Source organism: Monodon monoceros, unplaced genomic scaffold (assembly GCF_005190385.1).
Source record: "Monodon monoceros isolate NGI ecotype Baffin Bay Population unplaced genomic scaffold, NGI_Narwhal_1 Super_Scaffold_5, whole genome shotgun sequence".
Classification (NCBI taxonomy): Eukaryota; Metazoa; Chordata; class Mammalia; order Artiodactyla; family Monodontidae; genus Monodon; species Monodon monoceros.
Window position 1 is genome coordinate 83,613,950 of NW_021703782.1, and position 21,968 is coordinate 83,635,917.

At 34.4% G+C, this 21,968-nt stretch overlaps 1 non-coding gene across 1 annotated transcript; it reads left to right on the forward strand.

Moving 5' to 3' along the window:
* The first annotated feature begins 8,741 nt into the window (after positions 1-8,741).
* On the forward strand, positions 8,742-8,814 carry TRNAK-UUU. Its single transcript has one exon. It is a non-coding gene; the product is annotated as a tRNA-Lys (tRNA).
* The last annotated feature ends 13,154 nt before the right edge of the window (positions 8,815-21,968 follow it).

The window sequence follows — 21,968 nt, forward strand, 5'->3', positions numbered from 1 at the left end:
GCTTTCTGGTTTGTTCTGAGTACAGACCTTAGGTCACAATTTCTCTTTATCTTGTGACAAAATTCGTGCCACTTCTTGCTTTCTAATATATTTCTGGCTTAAATTTTATAAGTAGAAGATTTTTGTCTAAAGTTCTAATAATAGGTTGGTGATAGTCTAAGCTTTTAATACTATACACAGTACACTGTGTGTGTACACTGTAGTACAAAATTTGGATTCTGAGTTTCATAGAAATGCTTAGTGGTAAGTTAAAACTGTCACTTTTAAAATAAACTTATTATCTTAGAATAGTTTTATGTGTACAGAGAAGATGCAAAGATAGTACAGAGAGTTACTGTACTATCTTTACCCAGTTACTTCTAATGTTAGTATCTTGCACCACCATGATGCATTTGTCACAACAAATAAGCCAGCATTTGTACATTTCTATCAAATAACTCCAGACTTTATTTGGATTTCAAAGTTTTACCACTAATGTGAAGAAAAAATAATGTTCTTTCTTATAACTATGTTTCTTTAAAGATGGAAGGTAGTATCTGTTAAATCTATAATATGACCTTCTATGAGCCAATGTGAAATGTTTTGAAAGTTTTATCCGTGCAATTTAACTATGAGCCTCAGGCTTCTTTTTGGCACATTCTAGACTCCATATGTACCCTTCTTTCTTTATGTATGTATTACAAAAAAGCTCTGAGCAACGGTTAAAGTAAATTTTATTCTTTTAATTCCCTTAAGAATTGGTGGTGAGGTGCCCTTGTGTCCATCACCCTCAGGATTGGATTTTGATAGCTGTCAAAAGATTAATTAAAATTGTTAGCATCCTTGTTTCTAGGCAAGTGTAAACAGGCACAGAATTTGCATAGTATTCTCCAGTTCTGAGTCAATGCGTGGATTTTCTCATAAAAGGACAACTTAATTTGTAAATAACAGTAAGGTAGAATCGATAATGACTAACTCCTAACAGTGATTCAGAGCTGGTGCTTGTATCAAACTTTGCATAGTTAAAGTAGCTAGCTGGCACACATGTAGAAGTCTATAAATTAATATACGTAACACTATTAGGTTCTCACAACAATACTCACAGTTATATTTTACTGTCATCAAAGAAAAGGCTCAGAGAAATTAAGTGACTTGTCCAAGATCATACAGTTGAGATTTAACATCAGATCTTTTCTGTCTCCCAGATCCTTGTACTTTCTTACCATGCTCCGTTGCCTGTTAGTCTAAGAATGCATAACTCCTGGCCTGATCTGTCACTGCCTTTTGCGAGTAAAAATAATCACTTCTGTTTTATGGTGTTTCCTCTTGCCCATCGTCTCCTCAAGGTGCCAGAGTTTAGGTGCTTTGGATTTAATAAAGGATGTCACATAATTTCTCTAAAGTGGGTTATTACAAAAGTAATCAACTTAAAGCAGATTCTTTCCCTTATGCCCTACCACCTATGAATTTTGGCTATACAAGGCTTAATTGTTAGAGCCCACCTTGACTCTTTGTCACAAGAGCCCTCAGGCCCTAGGAAGGCCCACATTCACTGTTAAGACTCCTTATGAAGTAGATTTGGTGCTAGAAATCCTCCTGTGCTTGTTGATAGACTCAGCGGTCGCTCTCCCTGGTCCCTGGCTGCTATCAGTTAAGTGAATCCTTCTTTTTCACATCTTCCTCCACCCTCGCAGCATCATGTCATATGTCAGCTATTGGGAACAATCGTTGCTTTCATTATTTTCCCAAATACACTTCCCCTTTTCCCATTTGATACACTGCTCTTTATTTGTGTCTTTCCTGACTATTCCAAACCCTTGGCTCAGGATCTCAATGCCCCACATAATTCTTAAGGCTCCTTTGTTTGATAAACTTTTGTGAACGTTATCATCCAGCTTTCACCCTAGCATTATTTTTTTTTCGTGGACACAATCTGGAATATGTGCTACATGTTTTCCCTCTGCAGTCCTGCTAGACCAGCATGGCCAGTGTAATCCCAGTCCAACTCAGCTGCAGGGGGAGAATATTATGCATCTCCTCCCCTAAATTCACATTAAGATGTTTTCAGCAGTGTTACTTACTAAATACACTTTTATTAAAAATAAATATGATGAAATATCCAGTAAAACTTATTATTTTCAGTCAAAGAGTATGGAACATTTTAGGGCTCTTGCTACATATTGTTTCCCAGAGGGTATGAACAATTTTCACTGCTTCCAGCAGTATACAAGTGAATTCATTTTACTGCACCCAAACAGGCAATGTAAATTAATTTTTTAACATTTACTTATGCCAACTGTGTTTCCCTCATAACTCAGAAACAGTTTTGTGTGAACTATCTAGTAGGAGATCACATAGGGCTGTCCCACTCAGACCTCCCTCTTCTGTGGGATGACTCTAATCTCCTATAGTTTCTCGTTAGAATCTACCTTTCTGCCAACACTTTCTGATGATTACCTTTACTGCACTGTCTGTCCAGTTTTGTATTTTGGACTTTGTTCTGTATGTGCTCTTAGATAACTCTCAGCTCCTCATTCTACTCTCTGCAAAACTAGCCTGATTAATTCCTAGACTTAACATGTTGGATTGCAGACTGCGTCTGGCAGCCTGGACTCAAGCTTCTCTTTTGAAGTGAGAGGAATCACTTTTTACCTCCTCTCCCTTCTCTCACTCTGCTCTGTGCCTAGAGAAGCTAACACCCTTGCATTGCTTTAAGCAACTCCCCTTGTCTTGTAGCTTTCAGTTAGATGCAGGCAAGCGGAGACCCTGACAGAACATCTGGGGGGGAGAAAGAAAGTAAGGATGGAGTGTTTACTCTCTTGGCCCCTTCATTGTCCCTCACTGCCAGCTCTGTATATGTTGGCAGCACCCCTCTACCAAAGTCCAGAGCCCTTCTCAGGTTGCCCTCTCCGTATAGCTATTTTTTTTGAGTTTTAATAACTACTTTCTCCCCTTGAACTTCAGGCCTAGGGGAGGTAATAACTCCCCACTGTCACCAGTCTCAAGGAACAACACTATTCTTGTCCTCAATCCTGTTCAATCTTGTAGTAATTCAACTGTTTTGTCAATATCCTCTCAAACGACCTGTTTTTGTGTGCTACCTTTTTCTTTGAGAATTATGACTTATAAAGAGGGAATTTAAATAGTGACAGAAGGATATCATTCCTAGAGAACATTTATTTGGATTTTAATAATATGCTTCTTGGGTTAAATCTGGTGTAATTCCTCATAATTGGCCTTCATTCTTTAGTATATCTGACTAGGCCATGACTATTAACTCAGTCTACTATTTGTCTATTTCCATGTTTTCTATGCTATGGAGACACTCTTTTTGAGGCTTAGGAAGTAACTTTTGAGGTTACATCCCTATAATTAGGTCTTAGCAGTTGAAGAGTAACTCAATGGAGAAGACTCATGGGGCAATTCCACTGCTACCCAGGGATAAACTTTAATAGGATCTCAATTTCCCTACCATGTTGGGGTTTGGGGTAAGAAAGGTAAACAGGATGTTCAGAATACTTTTTCTCAGAAAGTTCTATGCTAAGGACTAGCATGCTAGATATATGTCTTGATAACGTCTTCCTGAAATTTTGCTCTAAGGAAAATATGATAATCTCAGAATCTCAGTCTTATCAACACCCTTGGCCTTGTTATTTGTCAACAGCGGCCGTCAAAAAGTCTACAAATAACAAATGTTGGTGAGGATGTGGAGAAAAGGGAACGCTTTTACCCTGTTGGTGGGAATGTGTGTGTATATATACACATACACATACATACATATATATGTATGTGTATATATATATATATATATATATATATATATATATATATATATATAATGGAATAACTTAGACATAAAGAATAGAATGAAATTCTTCCATTTGCAGCAATGTGGGTATACCCAGAGAATATTTTTCAGAGTGAAATAAGTCAGACAGAGAAGGAAAACTACTGTATGATATGACTTATATGTGGAGTCAAAAAAATAAAACAAATGAATGTATAAAGGAAAACAGAAACAGACTTACAGATACAGAAAAGAGACTAGTGGTTACCAGTGGGGAGAGGAAAGATAGAAGGTGCAAGATAGGGGTAGAGGATTAAGAGATACAAATTACCATGTATGAAATACATAAACAACAAGGGTATATTGTACAGCACAGGGAATTACAGGCTTTATTTTTAAAAGTAATAACTTTTAATGGTGCATAATCTGTAAAAATACTGACTCACTAAGCTATATACCTGAAATTAATACCATATTGTAAATCAACTGTACCTCAGTAAAACAAACAGACAAACAGCAAATTGCTGGTAAGGAAACAGGACAACAGGAACTCTCATTGATTGCTAGTAGTAATATGAAACTACACAGCTGCTTTGGAAGGTATTTCAGTGGTTTTTTACAAAGCTAAACAGTCTTAACATATTATCCAGCAATCACATTCCAATACAGATATTAACCAAATTTATTTTAAAACTTGTATCAATACAAATACCTGCATGCAGATTTTTATTGTGGCTTTATTCATTTCAATTGATTCCAATTATATGGCATTCTGGAAAAGACAAAACTATAGCAATAGTAAAAGTTTAATGGTCAGGGTTTCAGTGAAAAGTTAGGAAGGATTAAATAGATGAAGCATAGAGAATTTTTTGAGTGGTGAAACTATTATGTTTTATATTTTAATTGTGGATATATGCACTACGTATTTGTCAAAACCTACAGAACCCTACAACACAAAGAGGAAACCTAAATGTGTTCAAATACATTATAAATATTATATATAAATATTGATTGTTATATACAAATATTTATATATTATATTTTATATAACAGTATACTATATTATTTATTATAAATATTTATATAAATATAAATATATATGTAAATATTTAGTAGTTTGAAGGATGCTAAGATGCAATACAAAGCATAACAAAACATTCCAGTTATATTACAAATGTATGAAACAAGCTCATTGAATGGGGTGGGGTAAAAGTTGTTGATTTAAGAAACTGGAAATGAGTGCGGTCTGTAAGACTAAAGGTAAAAGGAACTCTGTCCTGTAGTTGTCCAAGTTGTTTCCCATGGAGGTGAGAGTTAGCAATTCTAATACTGCTATATATGTATATTGGGATTGAACTATTAAGTAAATAGATGGTGGATGGTGAGAGTCAGGTTTTCCACTGTTGGAGTGAGAGTTCAGAGATTAGCAAGGGGAGGAGGCTAGAATGATCCATGTGGTAATGGATTAGTGTTGGAGTCACTGATAAGAGCTCATGTTTTATTTAATATAGATACTGATGGTTACATATAGAAATATTTATGGATAGGTATATATAGCATGCACACATATATTTCCTTGCTCAGTCAGCTGAGAGGGCCTAGTAGCAATACCATCTCAGTAGCGATGGGCACACCTAGTACTCAAATCTTGGTTTCTAATATCATTCTCCAATGAAAGGAACCAAGGCTCCTAGGAGAAATGACCAGCACAGGAAGTGCACAAAATAAGTCTGGCAAATGGAGCATCTTGTACTGCCATGAAGTAAAGAGATGTTTAAACAAACAAACAAAAAAACCATCACAGTGATACAATAATGGGAGTATGTCATAGTGACACAGGCGCCAACTAAAAGAGTTTCCAATGGTCAAAGAAGCAACAATTTAAGCAAAAAAATAAAGTAGTATTGCCTAATTGTCCAAAGTTTAAAATAAATATTTGTAAGTCTATACTGATACACATAAATAATTGAATAAAACAATCAATCAGGGAGAAGAGACAATTCTCCTTTGCAGCAGAATTCCCAATAATTTATGTAAATACTCTGTCTTACGGAGGTGAAGTATAACTCCGCACTCTTTAAGTGTGAGCTTTGCATAGTGACTTTCTTCCAAAGAATACAGTGTGGAATTTGGGGAAGGGGGTGTAGTCAGAGCAACTTTACAGTGAAGAAACCTGACAAATACTATTTCAGCCAGGTGTTCAAGGTCTATATCAATAGTGATGAGTCATATTGATAGTATATACATTTGATTTCATTTGATGAAAATGTCATTTTACCTCTGGATTTCCTCTCCAAAACACATAACCTCAATCTAATCATGAGAAAAACATCAGATAAACCCCAGTTGAGGGACGTTCTAAAAAATCTGACCAGGACTCCTCAAAACTGTCAAGGTGACTAAAAACAACAAAATTTTGAGAAACTGTCTCATCCAATGACAGCTTAAAGAGACATGATGACTAAACACAATGTGGTGCCTTGGATGGGATGTTAGAACAGAAACAGGAAGTTAGTATACACTGTAGTTAATAATATTAACAATTATAACAAAGGTACCATAATAAAAGACGTTAATAACAAGGAAACAGTGCTGAGTTTATGGGAACTTTCTTTACTAACTTTGCAATTTTTCTGTAAATTAAAAACACTTCTATGTTAAAGTTCTTTAAAAATTATCTTAAAACAATTTTATTTATATTCAGAAATAATATTTCATATGGAGAAAAGAATTGCTAAGTATAATAATATGGCACATCTATACATTTGGTTTATACCTGTTTTCATTTGTGAAGGAGACATTATTACTAATTTTAAAATTCTAATTGGGACTATATATATGAAACTAGACTATGAGCACAAAATTATCAATAATGATTATTTCTGGGTGGTTGAATTGTGAAAAATGAAACTTCATCCAAAAAAATTTCTGATCTCATAAAATGAACAAAAATTATCTGCATAACCAGTAAACAACACACAAAAAGTTATTGTAAGGAAAAGGAAAAACAATGTATCTATCAAAATCATCCTTTTTCTAAGAATTATTTTGTGTTTAGCAATAACACAGTAGTTTTTTAAACTAACCTTGTTTTCCTCCTATCTTCAGTGGATTCAGTTCTCTTGCTACATTATAATATTTCTAGGGACAGCCTTCCATTTCTACAGAAAATTTAATTACATACTAGCCCTGATAATTTCTCTGAAGATATATTTTCCCTGGGAGCTGTACAGAGTTTTCCATCATTCCCTCTAGGGATTCTAAGGCACATAAGGCACATTGAACTTCCTCTTCTTCCCCTAGACCAATCATATGACTGCACATGTATGTGAGTGCACACACACACACACACACACACACACACACTCACTTTTCTTTTGTATGCTCTTCAAACAGTGCCAGAAATTCAGGATGGTCTTTTTAAATGATTCTGATATAAGTTAACCAGAGGATATCCACGACGGGAGTAGATAAGGCATCTAACAACTGCGTGGCTAGCAGCAGTCATTCAGGAGGCTGTAAATCTAAAAACCACAAGTCAGGGCTTGGTACTCCCAAGTGTAATAACTGCCAGGAGCAACTCATCTTTGGAAAAATCATTTCACTAGTAACAAGCTCAATTCTCAGTTACTGGATAAGTCAGTTTTGCTGAGTTAGCCATTTCTCTCTTTTCCTGGTAGATATTATGTTTCATTGTTCTTCTGTGTTATTTGACAAGACCTTATTTCTAAATCATACTTTTAGAAGTTATGGTGGCTCTATTCCAAAGAAATAAATCTTTAATAATCACATTATTTTGGACTCACATTTCATATTCTGAAACTTTGAAATCTGATCAGTTTCCCAAGGCATATCCAGTAAATGTCTATTCTTCTAATTTAAAATTTTCAATGGATTTTTAACTTCATAAAAATCAATACCATTCTGAATATTCAATACTTATCAATAGTTATCCATTAGTATCTTTAAGAATGTTATCCATAAAAGTCAGACTAAAATAGGGGAGAAGGACTGTGGAGCTTTACTAAATAATTATTTTTCTCTTTCAGCTATCATGTATTGAGTGCTTACTATATGCCAAGCATAAGTGGTTTCTATGCATCATCTCATCTGACAAACACCCTATTCTATAAAATATTAGTTTCATTTTACAAGTGAGGAAGCTGTGGGTTATACAGGTTACAAACTCTGACTCAAGTTGTACACAGAGCAAATGAAACAGCCGGGGTTTGGACCTGGAAACTTATTTCAGAAATCAAACTCCATAATTTGAAGGCTACAATATTGGTAACATCAAACAGAAATATAAAATAATGAATTAAAGACTGATTTATTGAGTAGTCTTTGAAAATTTAAAAGCAATATTCAAAAGTTCCTTGGGATAGAGATCAAAGACAGGGATTATCCATATGGTGTGTAATCTATAAAAAGGTCAAATTACTATGTTGCACACCTGAAACTAATATAATATTGTAAGTCAACTATACTTCCATAAATTTTAAATAAGGAACGCTGTAAAAAAAATAAAAGGACAGTGATTATGCAATACTCATGAGTTTACGGTAAATGTTCTACATCAAGATAATAACAGATAATGCTAAGAGCTTTAATAATTTTATTCAATTTTCACAATGGCCATGTGAGTAAGTTATATTTATTATATACACTCTATAGTTGCAGAAACCAAGGATTAGAAGAGCTATGTGATTTCCCAAAGTCACACAGCTAGTAAGTGCCACAGACTGTAATTAAACTCTAGACAGAGATGGGATCTCCCAACTTAATGCCTGTATTACACTGCAATCTCTCAAAGTTTAGTGCTATTGAAGGGGTAGAGGCTATTTAGTGTATGCGTACAACTACCTGATAAAACTCTACACTTAGTGAATAGCCACAGAATTCTCCTATGGAGAAACTTACAAATCAGCAGCTTTTCTCTAGCAAGAGGAGTTACTATAATATAAAGATCTCTCTGGCCTGGGTAGCTCAGCTGGGAGAGCATCAGACTTTTAATCTGAGGGCCCAGGGTTCAAGTCCCTGTCCAGGCACCAAGAATAAATAAATAAACAGAATAAAATTTAGGGCTTCCCTGGTGGCGCAGTGGTTGAGAGTCCACCTGCCGATGCAGGGGACACGGGTTCGTGCCCCGGTCCGGGAAGATCCCACATGCCGTGGAGCAGCTGGGCCCATGAGCCATGGCCGCTGAGCCTGCGCGTCCGGAGCCTGTGCTCTGCAACGGGAGAGGCCACAACACTGAGAGGCCCGCGTACCGCAAAAACAAACAAACAAACAAACAAAGATCTCTCTGAAAAGAAATTCACAAATCAAGCTAAATTTCAATATCAAGAATTTTCAGATTTTCAAAATTGTGTTGATCATTGCTCAAAACAAAAAAAAAACAAACCCAAAAAACAAACAGAAAACCCTGAGAGCTAAGAAATTCAATTTAACTACCTATATTCATTAAAAGATAGTTGTGGAACTGTGCTTTCAGTTCCTCACCTCAAATGTAGTTTTAATGATACTTTTTTCTTTCTTTCTTTCTTTTTTTTTTTTTTTGCGGTACGCGGGCCTCTCTCTGTTGTGGCCTCTCCCGTTGCAGAGCACAGGCTCCGGACGTGCAGGCTCAGCGGCCATGGCTCACGGGCCCAGCCGCTCCGCTGCATGTGGGATCTTCCTGGACCGGGGCACGAACCCATGTGCCCTGCATCGGCAGGCGGACTCTCAACCACTGCGCCACCAGGGAAGCCCCTTAATGCTACTTTTCAGTCATTAGTTCATTTATTTACTCAACAAATAGTTTTAAACACTTAATAAATGTAAGGTACAGTGCTATCAGGGAGAAATGCCTTCAATGAGTTTATAATCTGGTAATAGTCTTTGACTAACAAAAATTAGGAAATAAAATTATATTTGTTGAGAAGACTGAGAAATATTCAGATTAATTAAAGTTGAATTTTAAGGAATAAATAGATCCTGAATAATTTAACACTATTATAGTTGAAACAAGATACTACTGATTATTTCTTTGTTGTTATCGTTTACGCTTTTAACAAAGATATCAGCCTCTTAAATAAAGGCAGTTGTAAAATATGGTAGAATAAGGTAGTTTTACTCTGGTAAATACTGTGGTAGAGATCTGTAGTAAAAAATAATTAGTTGGCTTTGGTAGAAACTTTTATTATATTTGAGATAAGTCTTTTTTTGTGAAAATTCCAATAAAAGAATACAAAGCCCATTTGAAACTATATTTTTATTGCTAGTTACATATTTAGAGTTTATTTTTATCCACATAATGTAATAGTATTTCCAAATTTAACATGCATCTTTTGTTTACATAAAACAAATAACACTCCATTAACATGGTTTATACTCTAAATTATTTAGAATTATTATATTATTAGCAGAAAGGAAAGCTAAGATAATTGCCTAGATTGCATTCTTTTGTTTTGATGGGACATCTTGCTGTGACCAGTCTGATGGTAAAGAATTCAAGAAACATCTCACAGGCAGAGGCAAGTATGGGAAAATGTTAAACTAAAAACAAAAACAAACTTAAAATTGGTCTACTGCTATCCAACCTGATCTTATGACAAAAATCAATTAAACAACCATATCCAATTTCTCGTCCTGCTCAGTATAAGTATGTCATTACCTACTTTCCTACTAGAGTCTACTTGCATGTAAACTGTCAATATCAGAGAACTTCAGAGAAGGAAAAAAAAATAAATGGACCAAACTATGGTTTGCTAAAGGCATAGTTTTATGCTCATTCTCTGAAAAAGGCAGTATCTCAAGCACAGCAAATTTTTCCCTACACCAGTTTATAAAATATATCTTCCGCTTACTGTCTTTTCTTATAGCCCCCTCCCAAATTTATAGAATATTATCAAAGGTTTCCATTTATTCAGCAAATTTTGAACAATCACTGTGTGCTAGGCACATTGCCATGCAGTGGGAATACAATTATGGGTACAATATAATCTCTGCATCCATAGTATTTGGGTCAAGAGTGCTCATCAGGGTCATAATTGTAAATGGGGGGTATCAGGAATTCATTCGCTCTAAAAATATGTGATTCTTCCATCCTGCCTAACTTTCTTCAGAAAAAGAAATACAGGGCTTTAAGTGATAGCTGATAATAAGGACAAAATTTCCCCTCTCTCTTTAACTTCCAAGTATTAGCTCAACTTCTAACAATTTAACTTCAGACATTCAGGGGATAAGGAAGGGGCAGTATACCTTGATTTATTCAGATCATAAATGAACCTTACACATTTTTCTTAACTGAAATATTTTTAAAGTATATTACCACAGAAGGAAATTCTCACATATGCTGCAACATGAATGACTTTGAAGACATTATGTTAAGTGAAATAAGTCAGTCACAAAAGGACAAACATTATATGATTCCACCTAGATGAGATATCTACAGTAGTCCAATTTAGAGACAGAAAGTAGAATGATTGCCAGGGGCTGGGAGGAGGGAGGAATGGGGAGTGTTTAATGTGTACACAGTTTCAGTTTGAGAAGATGAAAAAGTTCTGGAGATGGATGGTACTGATGGTGCAGAACAATGTGAATGTACTTAGTTCCACAGAACTGTACACTTAAAAAAATTAATGACTAGAAAACATATGAAAGAATAAATCTCACTGGAAAGGTAAATATATAGTAAAGGTAATGGATTAATCACTTATAAAGCCAGTATGGAGGTTAAAAGACAAAATAGTAGAAATTACTATGATTAAAATAATTAGTTAAGGGATACACAATACAAAATATGTAAAATGTGACATTAAAAACAAAACATGGGGGGATAAAAACGTTGAGCTTTGGAATATGATCAAACTTAAGTTGTTATCAACTTAAAACAGACTGTTATAGATATAAGTTGTTATATGTAAGCCTCTTGGTAACCACAAAGCAAAAACTACAGTCAATACATAAAAGATTAAGAGAAAGGAATATAACCATACCATACAGAAAGTTATCAAACCACAAGGGAAGAGAGCCAGAAAAGAAGAAAGAGAGAGGAAATACAAAAGCAGCCAGAAAACAATGAACATAATAACAATCTGTACATACTATCAACAATTACTTTACGTGTACATAGACTAAATGCTCCAATCAAAAGATACAGAGTGGCTGAATGGCTAAAAAAACTATCTATGTGCTGCCTATAAGAGACTCATATCAGACATTAAGAACACACATAGACTGAAAATGGAGGGATGGAAAAAGATATTCCATGCAAATAGAAACTAAAAGAAAGCTGGAGCAGCTATACTTATATCAGATAAAATTGCCTTTAAAATAAAGACTGTAACAAGAGACAAAGAAAGGGGTTGCCGCCTAACAAGAAAGGTGTCAACCCAATGAGAGGATATAAGATTTATAAGTATATATGTACCCAACATAGGAGCACCTAAATATATAAAGCAAATATTACCAGACCTAAATGGAGAAATAGACAGTAATACAGAAATAGTAGGGGACTTCAAAGTCCCAATTACATTAATGGATAGATCCTCCAGGTGGAAAATCAATCAGAAATCATTAGCCTTAAGTGACACATTAGACCAGGTTAACCTAACAGATACACACAGGACATTCCGTCCAAAAGGAAAAGAACACATTCTTCTCAAGTGCACATGGAATATTCTCCAGGATAGGTCATATTTATTAAAACAAGTCAATAAATTTAAGAGTACTGAAATCATATCAAGCATATTTTCTGACCACAATGGTATGAAACTAGAAATTACATGAAAAAACCTGCAAAATCAGCCAATATGTGGAGGTTAAACAAAATGCTATTGAACAACTAATGGGTCAAAGAAAAAATGAAAAGAGGAAAAAAATACCCTGAGACAAACAAAAATGGAAATTTGTATGGAACCACAAAACCCTGAGTAGCCAAAGCAATCTTGAGAAAGAAGAACAAAGCTGAAGGCACCACCCTTCTGGATTTCAAACTATATAGCAAAGCTATAGTAATTAAAACAATGTGGTATAATTATAAAAACAGACCCATAGATCAATGGAACAGAGTAGAGAGCCCAGAAATAAACCCATGCATATATGCTCAATTAGTTTATGACAAGGAACCAAGGATGTACAATGGGAAAAGGACAGTCTTGTCAATAAATGGTGTGGGGAATACTGGACAGCTATATGCAAAAGAATGAAACCAGACCACTTTCTTACATTATACACAAAAAATTAACTCAAAATAGGTTAAAGACTTGAACATAAGACCTGTAATCATAAAACTCCCAGAAGAAAACGGGTGATAAGTCCTTAACATAGGTTAACAAAATGAAAAGGGAACCTGAATGGGAGAAAATAATTGCAAATAATATATCTGTTAATATCTGTTAATATAGTTAATATCCTAACTATATAAAGAATTCATGCAAGTCAATAGCAAAAGAAAAACATCCAATTAAAAAATGGGCAGACTACCTGAATAGATATTTTTCTAAAGAAGATGTACAGATGCCCAACAGGTACACAAAAAGATGCTCAACATCATTAATCATCAGGGAAATGTAAATCAAAACCACAACAAGATATCACTTCACACCTATCAGAATGGCTGCAGTCAAAAAGTCAAGAAATAAGTGTTGGTGAGGATGTGAAGTAAAGGGAACACTTATGCACTGTTGGTGGGAATGTAAACTGGTGTAGCCACTATAGAAAATGGTATGGAGTTTCCTCAAAAAATTAAAAATAGAACTATTGTATGATCTAGTATTTCTACTTCTGGGTATTTATCCAAAGAAAATGAAATCACTAACTTGAAACAATACACGCATCCCCATGTTCATTGCAGTACTCGATACAATAGTCAAGATATGGAAACAATTACCTAAGTGTCCATCGACTGATGAATGAAGAAACTGTGATATATATTTACACAATGGAGTATTACTCATCCATAAAGAATAAAATGAAATCTTGCAATCTGCAACAACATGGACAAACCTCAAGGGAAGTATGCTAAGTGAAATAAGTCAGAAAAAGACAAATACCACACGATTTCTCTTTATGGGGTGTGGATTCTTAAAAAAAAAACAAAACCTCATAGTTATAGAGAACAGATTGGTAGTTGCCTTAGGTGGGGAGGGGGGAGGTGGGGGAGAAATGGATAAAGGAGGTCAAAAGGTAAAAAATGGATAAAATGGTAATCTTTATGTTATGTATATTTGATCATAATAAAAAGTACATTATCACAAAATAATATACAATTTTCTGAAACCTCTGCAATGGTAAATGATAGTGTTCCATATTGTACATAGTTTTATGACAATGATCACAGGTGGTTACTCTGTTCCTCTGCCCTTGGTTCCCCAGGGCTTCTACTGACTTCAAGATCATATCTTATATCTCTCTAATATCTTTCTCACATCTTGGTAAATCTCATCTAAGGCATAATAAGGAAACTGAATTAATGGAGAAGTTTGGTTGGTTAGTACTCAAGAATATATACAATACTGAAGAAACCCACAAATCTAAAGATGGACATATGCTAAATATACTAGAGATCAAGTATCTGTGTGAAGAGAAGATGAAACAGGTGACAACCAACAGAGTTGGCATGTTCTCTGGTCCATTAAGTCAATGGAGAAAATAAACATGGTATTAGTGACACATCATAAAAGGAATGCTGGTGAAAGTTAGTGTAGTAATTACAAACTTCATTTGAAGACTCCTGATGGAAATATTAATCCACTAAAAGATGAAAATTCATTGTTTTCTGTCCTTCGGTTTGATTTTTTTGTTTGTGTTTTATCTTTAACTTGTCTAGTTGAATATTTCATCTTGAGGAAGAGGAAGAGGAAGAGAGCAATCAGGATACTTCTTATTGGGAGTCAATCCTGTTCAAGAAGAAGGAAAGCACTGATGGAATGTAAATCACTAGGCACTTGCATCCTGGAACTTATTTATTTGTTCTTATGTCTGCGTTTATGCATGTATTTTCCCCTTGATATGTATCTCCTATTTATTCCCATCTTACTTCATCAAATGGTTTCTCTGAACTTTCACACTCAACTCTCCAATTACATACTTAATGTCTTAAATTTTTCTGTCTTAGTAAAAGCTATCCATTCATTTTTATATTACTTGATATTTGAGTTCCTAAAACATATCAAAAACTGCTACTATAAGGAGAGCAATGCATAGCTAAAATATTCCACTTGTTTTTGAGTAATTTGCAATCAAGAGGAAAATGTCATTCTTTCATCCATTTATCCAACAAATATTTATTGAGCATCTCCTTCGTCCAAGACACTATTCTAGAATCTGGGGTGAAAAAATTCCTGATTTTATGGAGCTTAAAAGGTAGTGGAGGCATGGAAATAGATAAAAATGGATTGCATTTATAAAACTGTAATAAATTCTTTGAAGAAGAATAAGTCAGGATAAAATATATAGAATAATAGGTTAATGTGATGGAAAAGAATTGATTGAAAGTGATAAATTTTCTGTTTTCTAATTCAATTTCTGCTTACCGAAATCTAACAAATGAGAATCACCTAATTTTGCTTTATAAATTCAATATTTCCTTTTTTCACAGATTACTTCCCTAATTAGATATTTTGGAAGAAGCATCCTTACAAAGTATTCTTACAGCTTCTTAAATTAAACATGCTTTCATATGCATATCAAATTTAAAGTAACTTAATTTACCAGAATTACCATTAATTTGGTCTACATTTGTAACACACAAACAGTAAAACAACCTGTTAGATGTGCATACATTTGTTTTATTAAGTTTTATGATTCTTGTGCAACCCTTCATTCCTCAAGTTACACTGGTATGGAAGTGATAGTAAGATCATAACAATAATAATGACAGTAACAATAAATACCCAGACTCATGCACACATTTATATTGAGAACAGAAGCCATTTACTACCATGCAGCTTACTCTTACAGTAATTGGGCTTTAATATACCAGAGAAATGTTCTCCAGGAGGATAAAAGATGTAAAGAATGTCACTGTTCCTTCTAGGAACTTCCCCCAAATCCTATTTAGATAAATAGCAAACCATTAGACTTTTCAGTAAATGTTATCAAAAACAGTTTACTCTGTAAGACTCTTCAAAATCTTTACATTACCTTATTCTGGAATAGGAGTAAAAATTGATGAGGTGGATTAACATTTCCAGAGAGTAAAAATAGTAAGTGCAAATGTATATAGGCAGAAATACACACACACACACACACACACATTTCCTCATTGAGAGTGCAGAGTGGTTAGTTAATAATGATAGAAACATGGACCAAGTTTATGAAGTCATTGTCTTATAAATAAGGATGTATTTTATTTTATTATGTGGGGTAAAAATCAAATGACGCATTTAAACCAGGATTTTGCTACAGGCTATGTAAAAATTGGTTTGTGGGCTGGGCTGAAGAGGAAAAGAGACTGGAAGAAAGATGATAGTTAAGGAAAAAAGATTCTGCTGGAATCCAGGCCCAAAATGATGAAGTTTCTATTTAGATATGAAGGAAATATGATATATCTGAGCAATAATTATGTGATTTTAGGTCAAGGTGGACGTGCATTAGGAGAAGAAAGGAGATCATTTTTAGTCTAAAGTTTCTAATTCCAGAATTTTTTGGATTGTAGTCTCAATAACCAATACAGGAGGCATAGGAGATAAACTAATTCTTATGAGAAAACAGTTTAATTTTTGACCCATTATGTTTCAATTGTTCATTATGTTCAGTTTAGTCAGAAACACTAGGTAGGAGTTATATATGTTAGGAGAGGATGTATTGTTACATACACAGAACAGACAATAATTCTTAGTATATTGACAAAGAAATTCTCTCCTTGATCAAACTCTAGCCAGACTCCCCTCAGCCCTCTTCTTGACTAGGCCAAAACCGTGGCTTATAAAGACTTGAACAGACACTTAACACAGTTTCTAGTAGCATCCCCAGGGTGCAGCCCTATTCCCTTTAAATGCCTGCCTGAGAAAAATCAAGGTTGCCTCAAGTATGTATGGTTTATTCCAGCCAACATCTGAAGAAAGGGCCCCTGCCTTCCAGCCTCTATGGAAGGGTAGGAGCCTAACTTTGATAAGCAACAGTTAGTGAACTCAGATGGGTTTCACAAAGACAAACAACATCTTTTGAGTTTTTGTAATTTTTCACTTCCCTGACTCTAGTCAAGGCTCTGCCATCCTACCTCTATATTCCATCATTCTAGCTTTAAAACAATCACCTCTCCAAAAATCAGAAGAGCTCAGTTCTTTCCCCCTCAATTTAAAAACTGTGATGCCTTGCATTGATAATATTCTCAGGGCAAGTAGTTAAAATACACTAATCTAGCATTTTGAAGATGGCTGCATTATCATTTGATTAGGTACACTCTCTTAAAGGAGGTCACTAAGACAATTTGAACCATAGCTAATCTCTTGGATTTTTTATTTTCTTGGTCTTCCTTTTATTTAGCCTTGCTCATCTCTAGTTTCTTGCCTTCCCAGTTTCTCTAGCATCTAATGCAATTTTTTTTTTGTATCCCAGTTCATAGATTGCTTCCTCACTCTTAAGACTAATAACCTAAGGTTTTAATTTCTCTGATGTACTCAAAAAACATCTTTTATGAGTTGGATCCAGGGTCCACAACATGTAAGTGGTGTGGTATGACCTGGATCTGACACTTTACCTGATTCAGAGATACTCAGGTGTTACTGGTGCCTGCTATTGGCCAACATATAAATATCATAACTATTTGTAGTTTATTAGGGGGAAAAAACCAACAAAAACTGCAACTATTATACAGGATAGCATTATTATAAATTGTGAGTGTGTGTATGTGTGTGTGTCTAATATCTACTTCAAAATCATCTATGAGCTTGATAAGCAAGACTCAGAGTTTTATTTAGAGGAAGAATGAAATAACTCTTTGGGGATTTAAAATCAATGTAGGTCTTAACTCTAACATAATAGAAAATCCACAGATACAATGAGTTATTTTAACCTTTATGCACAGACTCCACAGCATTATTCTTCTCTTTTGTTTTGTTTTGTCTTTTGGTTTGCTTTCCAATCTGATGAATTTTCACTTTTATCCTCCATATTTTTAATTTTATTTTCTTCATGGGTTTTTTCCCTTATTTCCTCCAATGCACTTTAGTTTACTTACAAATTTATCTACCCACTTACATCTTAATTTAATTCTGTTATTTTTTTATGTCAGCCAATTCAATCATCATAGCTTTCTTCTACTGAGAAAGTGCAACTTTCCTAGGATTCAATCTGCTTTGTACAATAATTCATTGGGGGAATGTTTTTACCTTTAAGCCTGTAGCTTAGTGGTTCCTTTTTCTTTGGTCTGAATTATTTTTCATAATCTCTATACTTTTGTTATATGTTCTCTAGTTATTTTCAAATGAAATATCCAAATATCCAGATTTGTGTGTTTTATTCCTCTCATTGTGCATGCAGGCATTGGCTGGACTCTTTTACTCAGATTAGCAACTAGAGAACAGGTTAGTGTTTATAATAGTTTTCAGACAAATTCTAATTTCTAGCCCAGAGCTGCCACACCTGCCTCACTTCCTAATTCTCTGACACCCTAAATAACATAATTCATTATAATCTATATAATTCCCAAGATTTCATGCTCTAATCCTCTTCCTGACTCTGCTCTCACAAACATCAATAGAAGTTATCCTTTCTAGGCAATAATGTTTGTCAGCCTCTCTTCTACTGTTAATTGTTAAAGACATAAGGGGTACTATTAAACTCTGACATCAGTGGTGTCTTATAAGGGGAGACCACACAAAGGTCATGAAGTCAAAATTCAAATGCAAAATTTGCTACTAGTTTAACTTATCTGAATAAGGAGCAAAGACAGGACTCTCATACAAAAAGACTGTACATATAGAAGGTTAGGTAGAAGAAGGATTATCCCTATTACCTTACATCTATCTAGATGTTGGAGAACACATCTACTTGAGGTTCCCAGGTGAGCTGACTCTCTGGGCCCAAAAGCAAAGGAGATGGGTGTAGGAAGAGAAAAAGAATGAAGAGAATAACTTTCTGTTTCATCCTGGTCTAGAAAAGAGAAAGCTGTTTTTCAGGCACAGTAAATTAATTACCTGGTGGTAAATGTATCTCCTAGAATTGGAGGAGAGCTAAGCTATCTCTTTTTCAATGAACAGAAAAAGGGGTGTTGTTTATTTGGCTTCCTGAAACTCTGGCATCATAGAAAATATAGCAAACATTTATGTCAAGAAACGTTGTTTATATTAAAAAAAAGTGGCGTACTGATATTATTCTAAGTCATTAATGCCTAAGAAATGTTAATTTTCTAATCTTTCTCTTAAATGAAGAAACCGGTTATCCTTCCATTTTCTTCATTGGTCAAATAAATGGGTATTCTAACTCTTTACCAGATGAATCCATTGCAGATATTATGGAACTAATGCTAAAATATGAAAGACATCTCCCTGGAAATAAATGGTTCAGGCACATATTGTCTGTATTTCTATGGTGATATAATAATTTTATAACACTGAATCAGCTCATCAGCAGCCAGTATTTTATTCATTGCAAAGAAGTGCATGCTGTAGATCTATGTGTGAACAACCAATTTGTTGGTACAGATTATCTCACAGGAGAACAAAATTGTACAGTAGCAAAATGAAAGTTTTTTTCCTCATTTTTGTGTCTTCACAAGAGATAGTTTTACCACTAATAATTATAATCACTAAAAAAGATTTTTTCTTCATACAGTCTTGAAAAGCAAAACATTACATTAATCTGCTTAATTTTAGAATTCAGATATTTACATTCTTTACAAAGTATTTAGATTCTTCTACTACTATGGATTTATTTTTGGTCTTACTTATTCATTCATTCAGAAACATTGATAAGTACCTACTCTGTTTGAGGCAATGTACTTGCAAGAATATGTAAGTTAGAGTAGCTGCCCCCATGGAGCTCATTTTCTATATTTTACAAAATTGGTATAATATTTACACTATTTTTTACAGTTCTTTTTAACATGATACATTGTCTTAAATTATTTATGTTGTAAAATATTACTTGAAAATATCATTATATAATATTTGTATAATGTTGCATTTGTAGATAAGTCACAGCATACTTAACCAATTTCTTATTTCTGGACAGTTTGGCTGCTCTCAATTTTTCACAATTACAATGGTGTTGCCAAGACAAACTATATGCAATCACTTTAAAGTACATCTGTTTTGTTTTGTTTTGGTTTTTAGTATATATTTTAGAGTCCAAGTTTTTAATCATTTAAAAACCATGTTATAGGGACTTCCCTGGTGGTGCAGTGATTAAGAATCTGCCTACCAATGCAGGGGACATGGGTTCGATCCCTGGTCTGGGAAGATCCCACATGCTGCGGAGCAAGTAAGCCTGTGTGCCACAACTACCGAGCCTGCACTCTAGAGCCCGCGAGCCACAACTACTGAGCCCGCATGCCACAACTACTGGGTCCGTGCGCCTAGAGCCCATGCTCCTCAACAAGAGAAGTCACCACAACGAGAAGCCCAGGCACCACAATGAAGAGTAGCTCCCGCTCGCCACAACTAGAGAATGCCCGCGCGCAGCAACGAAGACCCAACACAGCCAAAAAAGAAAAAAAAACATTTTATAAACATTGGCAAGTGTACCTGATTGTCTAACTCAATTGTTCTCTATATTTCTTGGTTGACTTAGTGCAAAAAAAGTGTTATATGTGTCATATTACATATATACAATTTTAATAATAAAACTGCACTGGGCAATTTAAATAAATCCTATAACCTAATCACCTTAAGTTGTTTCTAGATATTTGAGATATTTTTATTCTCCCAGCTGAAAAAGAAATCTAGATGATCCAACTTTAGGTAAACGTTAATGTATGTAATTAGTTTCTAATCTATACCTTCAAACCCAGTAGTTCCTGAAGGTATGACAGTTATTAGAGCACAGTAATCAATGTTCATAACAATTGCCCTATTGAATGATAAAATTGTTTTCAGTTTATTTGATGTTAAGTTATGGATTATTTCAAAGCTAATTACTTGTATTAGCAGGCTATTAAATATTTGCTGATTGTTTATAAAAGATTATTTTCATTCAAGACATTTTTCTGTCATCATCATATCTTACTAATGATTTGGAGAGTATGGGAGTACACTTTCCTAAATGTGATTTTTTTACACCTAACCCATGTGGATCAGAGTCTTCAAAGTCTTCAAAAAGACACAACAGGTGTGAAAGAATGAAACAGGGAGAGTGTAGCTCTAACCTCTGAATTATTAGCTAAAATTACTAATAGATTATAACTTTCATCTTCTTACTCATAGAAGGGGAAAACAGTACCATTCTACCATCTGAATTACATTGCTAGCTCAGGTCAGAACAATGGCAAATTTAAATGGAATATTTTATAACTGTTTCCGTATTTGAATAGTTTCCAATAGTTTAGAACTTTGAATGTTAAATTATTCCTAAATAATAAAAATGACAGAAACTCCGCTCTAAAGTGACCCAAATTCATTAAAAATATGTTCACTCTGTTTAGTAAATGAAAATTTGAAGTGTTCACTAATGGTTTCACCTACCAAGACAAATTTATTCTTTGGCCTGGGTAATCACGGATTTATTAATTTAGGTGACATAGGCTAAAATTACCTGAGTTATGTAAATGATCTCAATCTTTGTTTATGTGTGTATATAATATTTGATCTCAAATATTAATTGTAGTATTCAAAACTGTGAACTGTTTTTCATCAAATAATTACACTAAAAATTATTTAACTTTTTGGTTCTTATAGATTAAACTCACTTTTAATTAGACAGTAATTATCTCTATGGTTTTAATATTATTGAATACTCACAAAATGTATTGACCATTACACATTTCATCCTTTAAGGATAAACAGCTATCTGGGTAATTAAATGGGTAACTGATTTAATGGATTTCTACACTAACAAAATTAAATAACTACCTGGCCCTTAATTTCTTTATTTTTTAAAGATCAGACACACACAAAACTAGAACTAGCACCCAGGTATGAAGGATTCACAGCAATTCTCAAATAGTGATGACAGCTTGAGTGCTTATTATTCACCAGGCACTATTTCATTTTAACTCATACCTCTCCTTTAGGAAGATGAAGATGTGCTCCCCATGTTATGCATGATGAAATTCTGA